Below are 15,162 nucleotides of genomic sequence, written 5' to 3'. Positions count from 1 at the left end.
ACAAGTGCGGGACCACGCTGCGTGGGGCCCCTGGCAGTTGACACAGGTGAAACTCTGGGTGTTGCAGTTTTCCGACGGGTGGTCGTGTTGGCCGCATTTTGCACAGGTAAGGCGGCCGCAGCAGGAATTGGTGCCATGTCCAAACCATTGGCACTTAAAGCAGCGCCGCGGGTTATGGATGTACGGCCGGAGTGGACATCGAACAAAACCTGCATTGATGTATTCTGGAAGGCTCGACCTGTCAAAAGTTAAGATAAGATGCTTTAAAGGTTTTTTTTGTCCTCTCTACGTATGTTTATGCGCCTGACAAGGCCCTCCAGCAGGTCGGCTTCAGTTTCGTTCAGTAGATCAGGATCGGAAATCACGCCCTGGAAGATATTTAACCTGCGGTTGGGCGTGACCCTGATGTCAAGATACCGATTCGGGTGTGGCTCAAGAGTTTTTCTGCCTGCTGCTGCGTGGCTACTTCGACCAGCGATTGCACAGTTCTTTGTTTCTTGGCTTTGTACGCCTCACCAATTATACTTGTCAGGAACTTCGATACCAAGAAGGCAGACAATGAAGCGACAGATCTTTCTGTGTCAGTTGACTCAATTACAAGAAAACGGGAATAGTTGTTTACAGTTGTTGGAAAGGTAGTCGTTGAAAGAGGTGCAAATGAAACTTCGGTGCGGCCCCTTTTCGGAGGCCGATCACGTTTGGAGGGGGTTTTGAAAATGCCATATAGCATAGTATAAAAGCAGGGAGACGGGGGTACTTTCACCTTTGACCTTACCCTGGTAGTCAAAGAGGTCCCGGAGCTGCCTGTCTGGTAGACAGGCAGGGCGCCCATTGGCCGGAGCTTGACAAAGGCTCCGACGGCCACCGTTTACGGCTTCTACCCTTCACCTTTAAACACCTCGCCACGGTTGGACACGGCTTATGTATGGGAGCTCGGGGTCCGCGGTGTCGCTGCTCACCGTCACCATGAATACTCAAGGTGCCGCGTGCGGGGAACATTCAGTGTTTCATACGTAATGAGTGGCATACACCGATACCCAAGGCGCTGTAATTAAAAACGTTTTCCCGGCAATGTTTTCGTGCGAATCTTAATACTTGCACAATATACCAACACAAAGCCCAGAAGAAAAGTTAAAAACTCCATAAAAAGCACGATAATACACAAAAATTGTGTATTATCTGAATGATTTTTAGCGGGAACACAATAAATGTCTAACACCTCTAAAACGTACCCGGCATATTATACAATATTTATTGTTATGCATTGAAAACAATACGCTACCACATTGCGTGACCACACGTTGGCGTTGTTCCTGTATACAAGCTTTCACTTTAACGTATCTTTGTATAAAAAACCGCTAACCTCATGAACGTTTATGGTTTCAGTTTTTTAAACACCCCCATTCAGGTAACGTTGAAAACTATCCGTTCACAAAAGCATGCTTTAAAATTACAGTCACATTCGTAATCGTTTTTTTGTTATCTTCACGTGCATGTCGATAATTGTGTTTTTGGAACTACTTCGCATGCCTCTGTACAAATACACTAAAATACCACTTTTCTTTTTGGTCTCACACAATGCAGTTCCTTGATCGACACAACCTAACATTTGAAATGATGAACAGGACATACAATCCACCTGGAGGGCTTGAACAATCACTCTGTCCTACAATCAATAATGTGTCAATTAGGCACCTTGATCATGCCATGTCAAAACATTTTCAGTATGTCAACACGAGTTATTTTGAGAGAACATACGGAAGATGTGAGCTGTTATGGTGAGTACAAGTATAATTAAACTTGATGTTTAATTATCCTACCTGTCTTTAAGCATGGCGAAGATGACATGGCCCCTGCATATTAGAAGCAGGCTCTAACCAGGAATGCTTTCGCACTTTCTCTGGTTTTTTCCCGGTATGCCTGATGATCCGAGAGTTTAGAAATGTCGCACTGATCTACACACTGCCCACATCAAGGGTTCGGAATATGAGGGTTCAGGACACTTCTATACCAAATGGCATAGGGTGTTAGGAGTGGGGCGGAAGTTTTAGAATATTGAGTGGAATACACATCCCTCAGAATAATGTTTTGAAAAGGTTTTGGTTTGTGGACAGCGAAAGGTGACTTTCTTCTTGGGAAAGAATAGGCTGAAGGGAGATACATGGTTCCGTTGTTTTTTAGCCAGTATTTTGGGATATATCAAAGAAAATGCGGCAATAAAAAGCAGCCGTCTCTTTGAGAATACCTTTTTGAAAGACAGCAGGCCGAATGAGGGCAGGCAATGGCTTCAGCTGCGTCCTTCCCCTCCAGCTGCTTGTCAATTGAAGAAAATTTGATGAAATAAAAAGGTAGGTCTCGAGCTGGTCGTAGAATAGGCATAGCGGTTTAGTATGTGGTCACGGTAGTATCGGCTATGCCACAGAAAGAATGTCTAGTGACCTTTCACTGCGAAGCGTTGTATGTCTAAACAATGCAGTTTTCATTCCTGTGCGTGGTGCTTTTCATCGCAACCGCAGACAGACCTTTCACAACTACTATTCTTTTTGGCGCCAGAGATGCCACCTCCACAAGTTGCACCATCGGCTGATAAATGTGTAATGCATTTAGCAGATAATTCCGGAGAATCAACAAAACGCGCCGGCTTGAGCATATACTAGCATAGAATCAGCATATCATAGCTTCAGCATATCATAGCATCAAATCTCATGGATTAGCTTGAATCAGTCAGATTTTTGTACCCTTTAAAAATGTTTTCTAAAGTATCTTTCCTGCGAAACTGAACTAGCTGAATACATAAATGACATACTGCGGCAAATGGGCGATCACATTGAAATTGATCAAATATTCTTAGTCTTCTCCAAGGCCTTCGATTGCGTATACGCCATTCACCTGCTCATCAAATTAGCCGCTCTTTGTATCCCCCAAACCTTATAAAATGGTTCGAACATTTATTCACAGGGCGCGTTCAGTTTACTTTGCTAACAATTTCCAATAAACACTTACCAGCGTCACTTCCGGTGTTCCCTAGGGCGCCGCCTTACCACCTTCAATATTTCTTATTTACGTAAATAACCTTCCAAGTAGCATAACAACACAGCTCCGCCGGTTTGCAGATGACTTCAAACTCTAAAACCCCCTTCATTCTTCAGTCGCCCTAAAGCATGACCTTGACATCATTACTTCATGGTGCGTAAAATGTCATATGCCTCTAACCCTCACTAAATGCAGTCATGTCCTTCACGCGTAAACACACCACCGCGCACGAAACCTACTCCATTAGCTCGGTTCCCATTCTCCACACGTGCACTCACAAATATCTAGGAGTTCATCTGACGTCATAACTATTATGTCTGAAGTATATAGAACCATTCGTTCAGAAGCTTCGTGCACATACGACGTAACTTGCGATATGCATCTCCTGACATAAAGAAACTCAAATATCTATCATATGTGTGACCAAAACTCGGGTACGCATCGCCCATATGGCATCCCTCGCATCTCGCCGATCATTAGGAAGCCATTCAAAACCGCGCAGCTCGTTTCATTACGTAACAATATTCGACACATTAGCGTAACCGCAATAAAACACACTTTGTCACTCGCATTGCTGGCTTCATGTCGCATAACTTCTCGTGTCTGCCTCCTTCACACTTCATTTACTTCAGCAAATCGGGACACACCCTCCTAAAACGCCAATTAAGAGCATCAACTCGCTGCCCCATACACACCGTCTGATGACCATAAAATACCGAACAACGGCGTTGGCCAGCTCATTTTTCCCCCATGCCGTAACACTCTGGATTTCAGTGCCAGATAATATTGTTTCTTGCAGAGAGCGCAATATATTTCGTAATAAACTAACCTGCATCCAAGATCCAAATGATACGCCCTAACAGCACATTTACTTCTTGTGTTTATAGTTGTGTTTTTATTGAACTAGCGGAATTTATCGTCTGCAATGTATTTCTATGTTTTGTTATGCGTGTTCGTTGTCGTTTGTTTGCTTTGCTTTATTTATTCCTTGTAATCTGTGTGTACCTCTTATTGTTACATTACTATAAAACTTTTAACTTCGATGCACGTTCCCCACCCCTTTATGTAATCCCTTCGGGCCCTTAAGGTTGTATCAATGAAATGAAAAGAAAAAAAATCCCCGCACCTACCCGAGGGGGATTGTGAGGATGCAGAAATGCATTGGGTGCACCGATGAGTGTGATGCGAATAATGGCGAAGAGAGAGGCGAGAGTGTGAGCGTAATCATTTATTTTTTTCTTTTTCCACACCCGTCATTTCCGCTTCGTTATAGAGAAGCGTCTTCGAGACCGCGTTGAACGCAACCGCCAACTGCAGAGGATCGTTCACGTCAAAGTCGTCGGGAATCGTTTCGAACTCACCGTCAGCATCATCGACGTCGTCTTCCTGCGGTTCCTCTCGTTCACCGCCGTCATCGAAGTGATCGAGCCGACTCCAATCGACCCGAACGTTGATGGCGCGATACAGCGGGGTGTGTTCCAGGTGCTTGAGCCAAGCCAGGATGTTGCCGCGCTTCACCAACCCGCGTTTGTACGTTGCCGGACTCATCAGCCTCCGCTTAATGTGAACGTCGAACGCAACGTCCTCGGGTAACATGCGAGGAAGGCACCGCACAACCTTCGATACGTCGATGGGCACGTTCACCGCCTGTCCCTTGATTCCAAAGTGCCCGTTGCCTCGAGTCAGCCGCCTCATGCTCATGCAGGGGAGTCGAGGCGCGATGAGCCGCTCTTCGACCGGGTTCAGATCGGGAAGATGCGCCGGCCGAGGAGGATAACGGTAGCCAAAACTCACGCAGCCCTCCTCTTCGCAGCTTTGTCTTCTTCTCCTTCTTCTTCAGCGGTTCCCCTACGGGAAGATGGCGATGGTGGTTGAACGCGAAGCTATCTCGTGATGGATTGTTTGGTTGGCCAATCGCTAGGAGCATCATGCCACAATCATCATCAGACGCGCTGCGCACGCCGGCCAAGGGACAAACGACAACCCCCGACTATAATGAACTTCTACCTAATAAAACGACGGAACGTTGCAGCCGCTGAACGTGTAGCCCCCGACGTTCCCGCCTGACATTCCGCCTCGTCGCTTTCTTTACGCAAGTCAACTTACAGGGTTGTGGTAGGGCATAGAGTAAGGGGAGTACTACAATTGCAATCTAAGGCAAGAACAAAACAACAAAATAGAAATAAAAAAGAATTTCATAATGCATAAAAAAGCTCAAAAGAGAAAAATCAGTAAACACAATGAAGAAAAAACAAAAACGCTCAAGTTGAACAACGTCATATCAAGTAACAAAACATGGTATAAACACGAAACGCGGTAACAAAAGACGGAACACTGCTCGCGAAGACGCCCTAAGTACATTTCAGAGCAGTGGAATCACATTGAGCTTCATGAACATGCCGCCTTTGTGGCGTTGGTTCCTTACCTGGCGCTTCCCGGACAAAAAGTCCAACAAGACTTTCCTGTTGGGCTGACAGCACGCCTGTGGGGCCAATAAGAAATTCTGTCGTCCCAATAGCCTAGTCTTCCAACAGGGAGCTTAACCTTGATGGCGTTTGTGGGGCCAATAAGAAGCTCTGTCGGCACTCTATCGTCCCAACAGCGTAGTCTTCCGACAGGAAGTTTAACCGTGATGGCGTTTACCGGCTCGCCAAAACGATAAGTGAACGCCAACAGACGCCTCGTTGGTAATCAGCGACGCGAGCGCGCCATCAGACAGAACCGACAGACGCCCTGAAGGTGTTTTTAGCAGTGATGCCAATTTAGCGGATTTTCCGCTAAATTTGGCGGATTTCATTTTGTCCTGACGGGGAAAAATTAGTCTAGCGGCTAGTGGATTTTTTGGCGGGCCATTTTCATACATAGCGGATTTCTGGTGGATACCTCACGCAGTGCACCGATTCAAAATCGCCCTGCAAGAAAGACCTTATGACTTTGCTTTCAAGCTTGTTTAAAAAAGTCGTAATTCCGACAGAGCAGATTGACGTTCTTACGTGCAGACTGGAGGACCACTTGAACTCCAAGCCATATCTGGGCTACGTGTTTGAGACGTACGTTAACAACGTGAAAGCTCAGAAGACCGACGGGTTCTCTTTCGCAGATGAAGCTGTGATGCGAGAAAGCTGCATAAGGTTTATTATCACGCTAGTAGATCAAATCAGACAGCGACTTCCCTACAAGATCACAGTTCTCCAGGAAACATCACTCTTATCGATCGAAAACGCTTTGTGCGTCGTGAAGGAGCCATTGATTCCTCTGCTGGAAGCAATGGCAGTGCCCTGTGAGACAATAGAAAAAATTTAAAACCAGTGGAGCAAAATCACCCTCCTGAACTGGAGGCAAATATCATCCACGCAGTCGTTCTGGTATGAAGTTCACTCCTGTAAGGATGCCTGCGGCGAAAACCTGTTCGCCCAGCTAGCCAGATTCGCCATGTCGATGCTCGTGCTGCCGTATTCAAATGCCGAAGTAGAGAGGACGTTTAGTCAGCTTAAAATACTAAAATCCAAGCTGCGGAACAAGATGAAGCCTGAAACTAGAAACGCCATCTTCGTCGTAAGAGAGGGGCTGAAGCGACACCAGAAACGTTGTTTTGATTACGAACTTCCCGCGGCAGTTCTTAGTCCCGTCGGGACATCTGCAACGTATGTGCAACCAAGTCTCCTTTCTGGTCCCTGAACAAGTACCTGAACAAGTTCCTGTAGAGATGATATCAGACGATGACAGCGGTGACGAACACCTCGAAGTGTTTTTTGTTGACCTGTGAGTTCTTTTTTCATCAGTGTGAACATTTATAACTTTTCGCCTCATCCGTGATCAGGTTGACAAATGACGACCACCGCCGCGCTGAAGCTTCAAGTGTTCTAGTTATACTCCTTGGAAGACTCTTTTATATGTTATTTCAGCTCTCGCAGTTTTGAGGAGATTCTAAGAATGATAAAGGTATTTATCATACGAAATTGCACTGTTTTTCTAATAAAATAGGCCCTAGCGGAAAATTTAGCGGCTATGTTTTAGAATCTAGCGGAATCTGGCGGATTTCTTATGGCTTTTTAGTGGATATCTGACGCCCAGCGGTGGCAACACTGGTTTTTAGGGCTTAAACAGCAGCGTCTATGTCTGGCATAGACGCTAAACGTCAACGTTTGTGTTCTGATTTTTCCCTTCAATAAGTTACAGTCAGACGGACGATAACATAACGATGTCAAGATATGCTTTGGCTCATACCACGGCAAGCACAATAGTTTGTTGCTGCAGCCTCCGTTGCTCTTCGTCAAGAACAATCTGAATCGGCTGTACAGCTTTCTTCGAGGGCGTGTATGCAGGGGTTCTATCTTCCTTTTTTGCGCAGGCCGCCCGCGGTGGCCCCTGTAAAATCTTTTAAGTGCGAAGCACTTCTTAGTCGGGCCTACTCCTGCTTCCACCGCCGTCCTCCGTCCGCAGCCTAGCAACGGAGCTAGCTACCGTGCCTAGCAACGGCGCCGGATTTCCGACGCGTGAGGGCGCTCGCATAGCGCCTGCTCTCCCCCCTCGCTACTCTCCTAAAGCCCCTTTACTACTTTCCAGCTCGCAACACCCTCTCTCGGCGCGCCAGCCAGGCCACTACACTATATAAAAAAAACAGCATCCGGCGGCAGGTTTCGATTTGAGGACTTTGCGGCCGCAGCGCAACGCTCTACCAACTAAGCCACGGACGCGACGCTGATGTCAGTGTTAGTAACGCGCCTTATATCTTTAACGCATTCAAACTACGTCGTCAGCGGCGTGCGTTGGCGACTCAGCGGCGTTATAGCGGCTTGATAACAGCGTGGTGTACACGTGATACTACAAACCCGCTAGTTGTGCATTCTCTCACGTGACTGCGCCTCCTCTCCCTTCACTCCGGTCGGCGCTTCGCAGCTGCGGTGCGCTGCGGTGCGGTGCGATCCTCCTCTCGAACATACACGTTAATTCACCAAGATTTCCGCAGAGGGACAAACGAGGCGTGTTAAGCCGAACGTGATCACGAGGGGGTGTTAATGTAACTAACGGGCAAAATGCCACCAAACTTCAACAAACTCCCCCTCATAGCATCACCCCGTGCTTCGCACTTCCTCATACTCCCCGTCGGGGAAATGCGGGGGAATTTTTCGCTCTTCGCTGCGGTCTACGGTACCTGTTTCCTGTACCTATTATGTCGCCGCCACCGCATGCTTCGGTCGCTATCTAATATTTCCTTGCATTATCCCCACTTGTTACAAACTCAGAGGTTTTCGCATTGTTAGCAGTCGTTTTACACGACGGGATTGATGCGCCTGACATGCCAGCTGTGACATCGCTTGTAGTATTAGCGTGACGTCTGCCAGACGGTGCCGCACAAACAAGCGTTATCAACGCCAGAATTCTAACGGCACATTCCATTTCATTCGTGGCTACCATGGCTTGCGCAGAAAAGGTCGGGTTGACCTGCGATAGCTTTTCTTGAGTCAAATACGGGAGCTTTGGCTCAATCGCTTGCAGCGCTAGCAATGTGGCCTCGTCTGCAAGATCGGTGCGTGAGAAACAAGCGTTAGGACAGCCAGAATTTCAAAAATGCATCATAAACTATACACAAACGACATGATTCGCTGACAAATTACGTAAGTATACATGTGTTTTAGGCACTCCCCGACCACCCGCCAAGATAGCTGAGTGGTAACACGTCAGCTTACTGTTTTGAACGTCCATGATTCGATTCCTCGTCGAACCTCGCTTTTTTTCACGGCGAGGGTTTTATTAGCTGTTTTTTTTAAGACGAGGGTAAGCGCCTGTTCCTTGCCTTCCATCACGCCTACATTTACCACCCTCTTCCTACACCCAAAGTAGCCTGTTTTCTCGCCCCTTCTCTTTTGAGAAGCCCGCCGTGAAAACAAAACCAAAACATACGTCAAAACGTCTTTACAATATCAGTACATGTGTTAGTTACTTTATGTGTATTCACTTTTGCGTTTAAAAACCTCAAATTCAAGTTATAAACACCTTTCAGTCTTTGAAATCAGAAAGATAATTACCAATATTACAGCACTAGCACGATTTCTGTCAAACAAAGAGGTGCTGCTATTGAAGTCTGGCAACTACCTCTCACTTTTTGTGTGTTTGTTCATGGCGTTTTGTGCCGAGTGGTTGCTGGCGCAATTAGTTCAGTTTTATCTATTTCAAGCTTAAATCATAGTTATAAAAGCTTTATTTGTGATGTCTACCCTTCCAACCTACGCGTGTGTCGAACATGGGGACCCAGGAAGAACGATCATCGCCGCATAAAACACTGCGCGTCAAAAGTGAATGACATTGCGTTCCAACAAAGCCTATTGGTGTCCGCTAGATGAAGACGACAGTGAAGGGGAATTGTACGTTGGAAACATCGTTTTTGCTAGGGTAAGTACGCATTTTTGTTATTCTGTATTTGGTTGGAACGAGTTCTAATGTTTATGGGTCAGTGGTTCACTAGACCCCCATCTCATTTGCTCTGAGAGCCTAGGTGATTTAGCATACTTGTTTGGCGCCCAGTCCACTGTTTCCGCAGAAGTAAGCATCAATTTATGCTGAAGCTAGACCTTGGCTACGATGCTCGCGCTAAAGTACACGGCTGCTAAAAAAAAGAAAGCGTACACTTGATTCTTTGGCTGTCGTCTCGTAGGTGATGTGAAGTCTCGCCCCATACCCGAATTCCGTGCAGTGCTCTTCGCAGCTATTGCGCTCGCGAGACCGGCTGCCGCCGTTGCAACCTCGCGGTCTTCGGGCCGCGATATGCGTGCTGTTCTCGTGACCCTCGGCAACAGCGTGGTGAAATTGCCGTACTCGCTCGCCAACGCGCCCCGACAGCGTACGCGTCGACCGGGTGCTGGCGGAGTTGTGCTGGAAGAAAAGCAGGCAAGAGGTGAGGACGCAGGAGGTGTAGTTAAACAGATGAGAATTTACAAAGTGCAAGAGGGAGAAAATAGTATACAAGTGCAGGAAACGGTGAGAGAGTTCGGGCCGCGCGCTAGCGAGCGAGTGCGGCGATTTCACGACTCCTGAAGTTGCCGAGCTTCACGAGTCCGGCACGAATATGACGACGCCCGTCTGAGAGTTCATAGAGGTATAGAATTCACATACGTGTAAATTGAAGGGGAAATGCGTGCATGTGGCCTCGCAGGGAGCTAGCATAGTCTCGGGGTAGTGGGGGAGATTTCACAACACCTACGAGGCGCCTGCCGATTTCGTCAGAGTAGCTCTCGGGGAGTCTGGGGCTTGACATCAGAGGCATATGTATTGTTTAAATTAGTGCAGAAAATTGAGCGAATTCGCAAGTTCTCATTTTCGCAAAACCGCGGGCCATACAGAGACTAACAAGAAAGCTGTAGGCACTCACTCAACTCGATTTAAATTGGAGAATTGAACGTGCAGATACAAGTCAGACATTGAAATGGAGGAGCCTCAACTATCACACACCAGAGCCGATTGAAAGCAAGAGATACAGATGAGCTGCTAGCATGCGTTCCATGCAAATTAGCTCAGCAGTGAGCTTTGCATATATCATGCATACCCCACTCACAGTACCTGCGGGTCTAATAAATACATTCTTACTGTGACCTAAATATCACTTGGGGTGTTCCGGGATTGTTCTTATTAGTGCCTTGGAGGTTACTGTCTTTAAGCGATTAAAAATCTACTTGATGTAATTATTCGTGCTTTGTGTGTGCTCTTCTTGTATTTCAACAAATGTCAGCACACTCACAGATTATGCACCCGCAGGTGCTGCTGCTGGCTGTCCTGGGTCGGCTGCCTTCCAATCCAGTTTCAAAGGCTTTGCGAGGGCCTCCCTAGGCCAACCGACACTGCACCTGCTGTACCCAAGTACTGCCTGGCCTTTCCTTGGTGCTCCATACACTTTGCCGCCAGGAATGGTCATTCCTTCATCCATCATCTGGCCACTTGGACCACCCGTTCAGAAGCCAACGCATTTGCTCAACACATCGGTCCAGGCGCTGCTGCCATAGCAATTCACCCACCGATTAGGTACTTTAAGGTTAGTTATTGCATGTTGTGGTACCTGCCATGATGTATACCTGTTAGCAGTGCTGTGGCCTCTGATTATTTGAAACATTTTCATGAAGCAGTGCTGTGCGTTTGGAGCGTGTCATTGCTTAGCAGATATATTGAAAAGAATCTGGGGCCGATGACTAAAGGGCAAGAAGAGAAATTAGACTGACTATGAAGCAAGTATTCGTATGTAATCAAGCCAAGCAAACATTTAGCATCTTTCGATATGGTTTTGAACTTGCAATAAAAACTGGTGTGGAACTACTTTCCATTTTAAGTAAGCTAACAATTTTATCTTCTTCAGATCATACTGGTATTAATCATACTATACCGAAAAGTACATTCCGCAGTCTGTAGAATTCCGACAGCGCTTTTTTCGCAGTATCTCATGACAGGCACTATTCTCAATGATTAGAAGATAGTCGAGGTAGCACCAATCTTAAAATCAGGAGACTGTACTTCACCATTAAATTTTCTAACAAGCACCATATGCAAGGTCGGGGAGCATTTCATTCACTCTCAGGTGGCTAATTATTTATAAAATCCCAATATCACATTCGAATATCACCACGGTTTTCACAAGGGTTACTTGAGAAACACAACTTTCAGGATTTGTTCACGATCTACATTGATCCATTGACGCAGGCTTAAAAACTGCGGTAGTTTTTCTCGATTTTTCTAAAGCATTCAATCGCATTGCACAACACAGACTACTTCTCAAACTTCACCCTAATGTCCTCACTTGAGCGAAAGATTTTCATTCTTCTCAAATCCAGTTTACTTCTCCTAATAACTATATACTTCTTTTGCTGGTGCCACTTTGTTGTCCCCCCAGGCAGGTTGCTTGGTCCTCCCATGATCCTCCCATATCCTCCCATGTAGGTCTATTTGCCGATGATGTTGCAATTTACCACACAATTTCTTTCAACTACTGTCAATGCTTTCAATCTGATCTTAACACAATTAACTCCTGGGGCTGCAAATGGCTAATGTCGCTTATCTCTAAAACAAAGTGCGTGACTTTAACGGTGGCAAGTCTCGAATTGTAAGTACTTCATTAACAACAGCCTGATTACCTCTTGAGACAAAGGTGTTTTGGTAGGCCGGTAGGGGAGAGGGGATTGCATGGTGGATTTCAAAAGGTAGATCGATTGGGAAAATAAGACGTGTTAATAATATTTTCATTTGCACTCCAAAACTCGCTTTATGTCATACGTTTAACCCACTGGAGTGGCTAGGGTGGTGTGCTGTGGAGGCGAATGTTGGTTAGATACCGCTTGGTGTGGCCGCTTTTCAGATGAAGGCAACAAGTAAAGACGCCCGTGTTTTGAGATTTCGGTGCGCACAAAAATACCCAGGTGGTCAAAATTAATGCGATGCCTTCCCCTACAGTGCTCCCCATATCCCGCGTGTAGCTTTGGCGTGTTAAACCACCGTTTTTTTATGTTTTTGGAATATTACCTGCTGCTGTAGCAAGTGCAACATAAAGGTGAAATTATGCATATTTCCTAGAGCTAAATATAAAGGTAATATTAAAGTGCGTTTATGGGTCTATCTCATAGCAGTAGTGAAAGGTTATATACACTGGTGCAGATTACGAACGGCAATGGCGCATAGTGTAGTCCAGTGTTTGACGGAATGCCGTGTAGGCATGTAAAAGCATTATTGCAATGATGAAACGTCACTGACCAAGTCAAAAAAGCCATTTAACGGTTTGGTGCTTGTTCACGGTGAGTATGTGTCATGGAAAACGAAGCTATATATTGGGCATTACGCAGTGCATTGAGTTTGCATAGATACGGTGCGGATTGCCATCCATTATGTTGATAACGTTGGGCGTCGTCTGAACGATGAAGGACTCGAGCAGTAATCAAGAAGATAGATTGCACTCAGTTGTCATTAATTTTGCCTTGTTCCAGTCGACCACGTGTCCCGTCCTCCCACGGTGCTCTGGCAGTGCACTTGTTTTTGCATGGCCCTTGTTCACTTCGTTACAGTGCTGCGTTATTATTCTGTGCAGATTGCCCGTTTCGCCAATGTACCCTGATTTGCATTCAGCCCATGGAATCTAATAAACAACACCCGGAAGCTTGGAGCGTGAGAGGGGGTCCTTCACGCTGACAATGTCAGAACGCAGCTTGCTAGTGGGCACATGCACGATGTATGTACTGCGTTTTTTGAAAATGCGTGCGGAAGTTTCACTGATCTGTGGGACGTAGGTAATTGCTGCACGCTTTGATACAGTCCTTGTGGCTGCCTAAAGCAGTATATTCAAAAAGAAGCGAAGAGGGCGACTAGCAGGAATCCGCATTGACATTAGCAGGCAGAAGCGTCCACAAGGCCTGTGTCGAAACGTGCTGCAATTTCGTCCTACACATCAATCAAGCTTTTGCACGCATTTTCAAGAAACACAGTGTGCACATCGTGCACGTGCTCACTAGCAAGCTACGTTCTGACATTGTCAGCGTGAAAGACCCCCTCTCACGATTCAAGCTTCCAGGTGTTATTTATTGTATTCCGGGCGCTGAATGCAAATCAGTGTACATTGGCGAAACAGGCAATCTGCACAGAAGATCAATGTAGCACCGGAACGAAGTAAACAAAGGCCATGCAAAAACGAAGCCCAAACCAGCCGTGACACCAGAGAAGGTCGCATCCCTGAAAGGTATTGCATGTGATATGTGTCATCAGAACTCATAGCTAACTCATAATTTAGCAAAAGCAAGCATCCCCTAATGTGAAACTTCTTGCACAACAAATGGTCTCACATTTGAGAGTTTTAGCAGTCCGTCCGTTCCGTCACGTACGTAGCTAGCGTGTTTACCGGGACCCGTCTGGGCACTTGGGCATTCTTCACGGTAGGGGGATTAGTTCCGCGCGCCTGCCTTCGCCATGTCGCGCCTCCTCGCCCTTCCGCGCGCGCAGGCGCAGACAGGTCCCGGGCGACCCGGTAACAACGTAACAAACGGAACGGACGGACTGCTAAAACTCTATTGTGCCTGAATGCCATTCATGAATAATGGTTTGCTGCGGGCACAGCATATGTTAGCTTACCAGAAAAAAAGCTGCAGGGTACTAGTTTATTCCCCAAAGTGTTGCTTTTTACTGGCAACCTGTTTGGCAATATTTGTTACCCTTTTACCAGATGGTCTTTTGTCCACAAGGTCATTAAATCCTTAATTATTCTCTCTATCTACAGCTCTTTTTCAGATCTATGTGGCCAGGACTGTGTCTGCAGAGCCCACTGAAGCCAGGCTAAAGGTGGTGCGAAAGCACCTTTCGCAAAAGCACGGCGACATGCAGCACAAATAAATGAGTTAGCAGCACAAAATCAACTTCTCTATTTTTATTTTGCTAAAAGGCCTACATGCTTGTCAAACTTGTAAACCAGTTCCACACCTCACAGATGTGTCCTAAGTCAATCTCGTCATCGGACCTATAGCTTCACCAACAGACTGCATTCAGACCAACAGACTGCCATCAGACCGACAGACTGCCATCAGACCGACAGACTGCCATCAGGCCAACAGGCTGCCATCAGACCAACAGACCGATATGCCGAATTTCCGGATTGGCTGTCGGTCCAACAGCCTGAATGTCTGTTGGGATTTCTCTTGGGGATAGTCCGACTAAATGTACCAAACTAAGATGGCAACACGTACACTTACGACAGGTGGGGCCACTGCAGGCGTGCCGGAACTACCGGTGCCCGACCAATTTCCACCGATAACTGCGCAAGCCATAACGACGCCACACTGTATTATGAGGTGTTAGCGAAAGTACAATTAGTCGTCCCGGACTATGCCAGAAAACTTTAACCAACTCCAGGCGGTGAAGCAGGCCGAATCACGGATCATGGAGCCAGCGCCGAGTAAGCCTACCGTTGTTCTGTATGCCGGAAACTTCCAGAGTTTCACCAGAAAGTCATCTAACGGCCACAACACGGGCTAAGCCTCGCAGCTTAGAGTGACGGGAAATAACGGGAGGGGTACAGGTGGCTAGGAAAATACCAACTGGAGCATATAACCAACAGGTAACCATGCAGGTGGGAGCTATTCAAAACGTGATTGTCACTACCACCCATAACTG

The 15,162-nt window shown here is 46.6% G+C and overlaps 1 long non-coding RNA gene across 1 annotated transcript in view; it reads left to right on the top strand.

Annotated features, from left to right (window-relative positions):
- The window catches only part of LOC144167242 (uncharacterized), a 174,435-nt gene that overhangs the window by 50,149 nt on the left and 109,124 nt on the right, over positions 1–15,162 (top strand). The window contains exon 3 of the long non-coding RNA XR_013321897.1: positions 1,585–1,778. This is a non-coding gene — a long non-coding RNA (uncharacterized LOC144167242). The remainder of the gene's footprint in view (positions 1–1,584; positions 1,779–15,162) is intronic.

This window comes from Haemaphysalis longicornis, unplaced genomic scaffold, assembly GCF_048455015.1.
Source record: "Haemaphysalis longicornis isolate Haplotype H1 unplaced genomic scaffold, Haemaphysalis longicornis Haplotype H1 scaffold_2, whole genome shotgun sequence".
In the NCBI taxonomy this organism is placed as follows: domain Eukaryota; kingdom Metazoa; phylum Arthropoda; class Arachnida; order Ixodida; family Ixodidae; genus Haemaphysalis; species Haemaphysalis longicornis.
The sequence above is the reverse complement of the archived record's forward strand: the minus strand, read 5'-3'. Positions and strand labels throughout refer to the sequence as shown.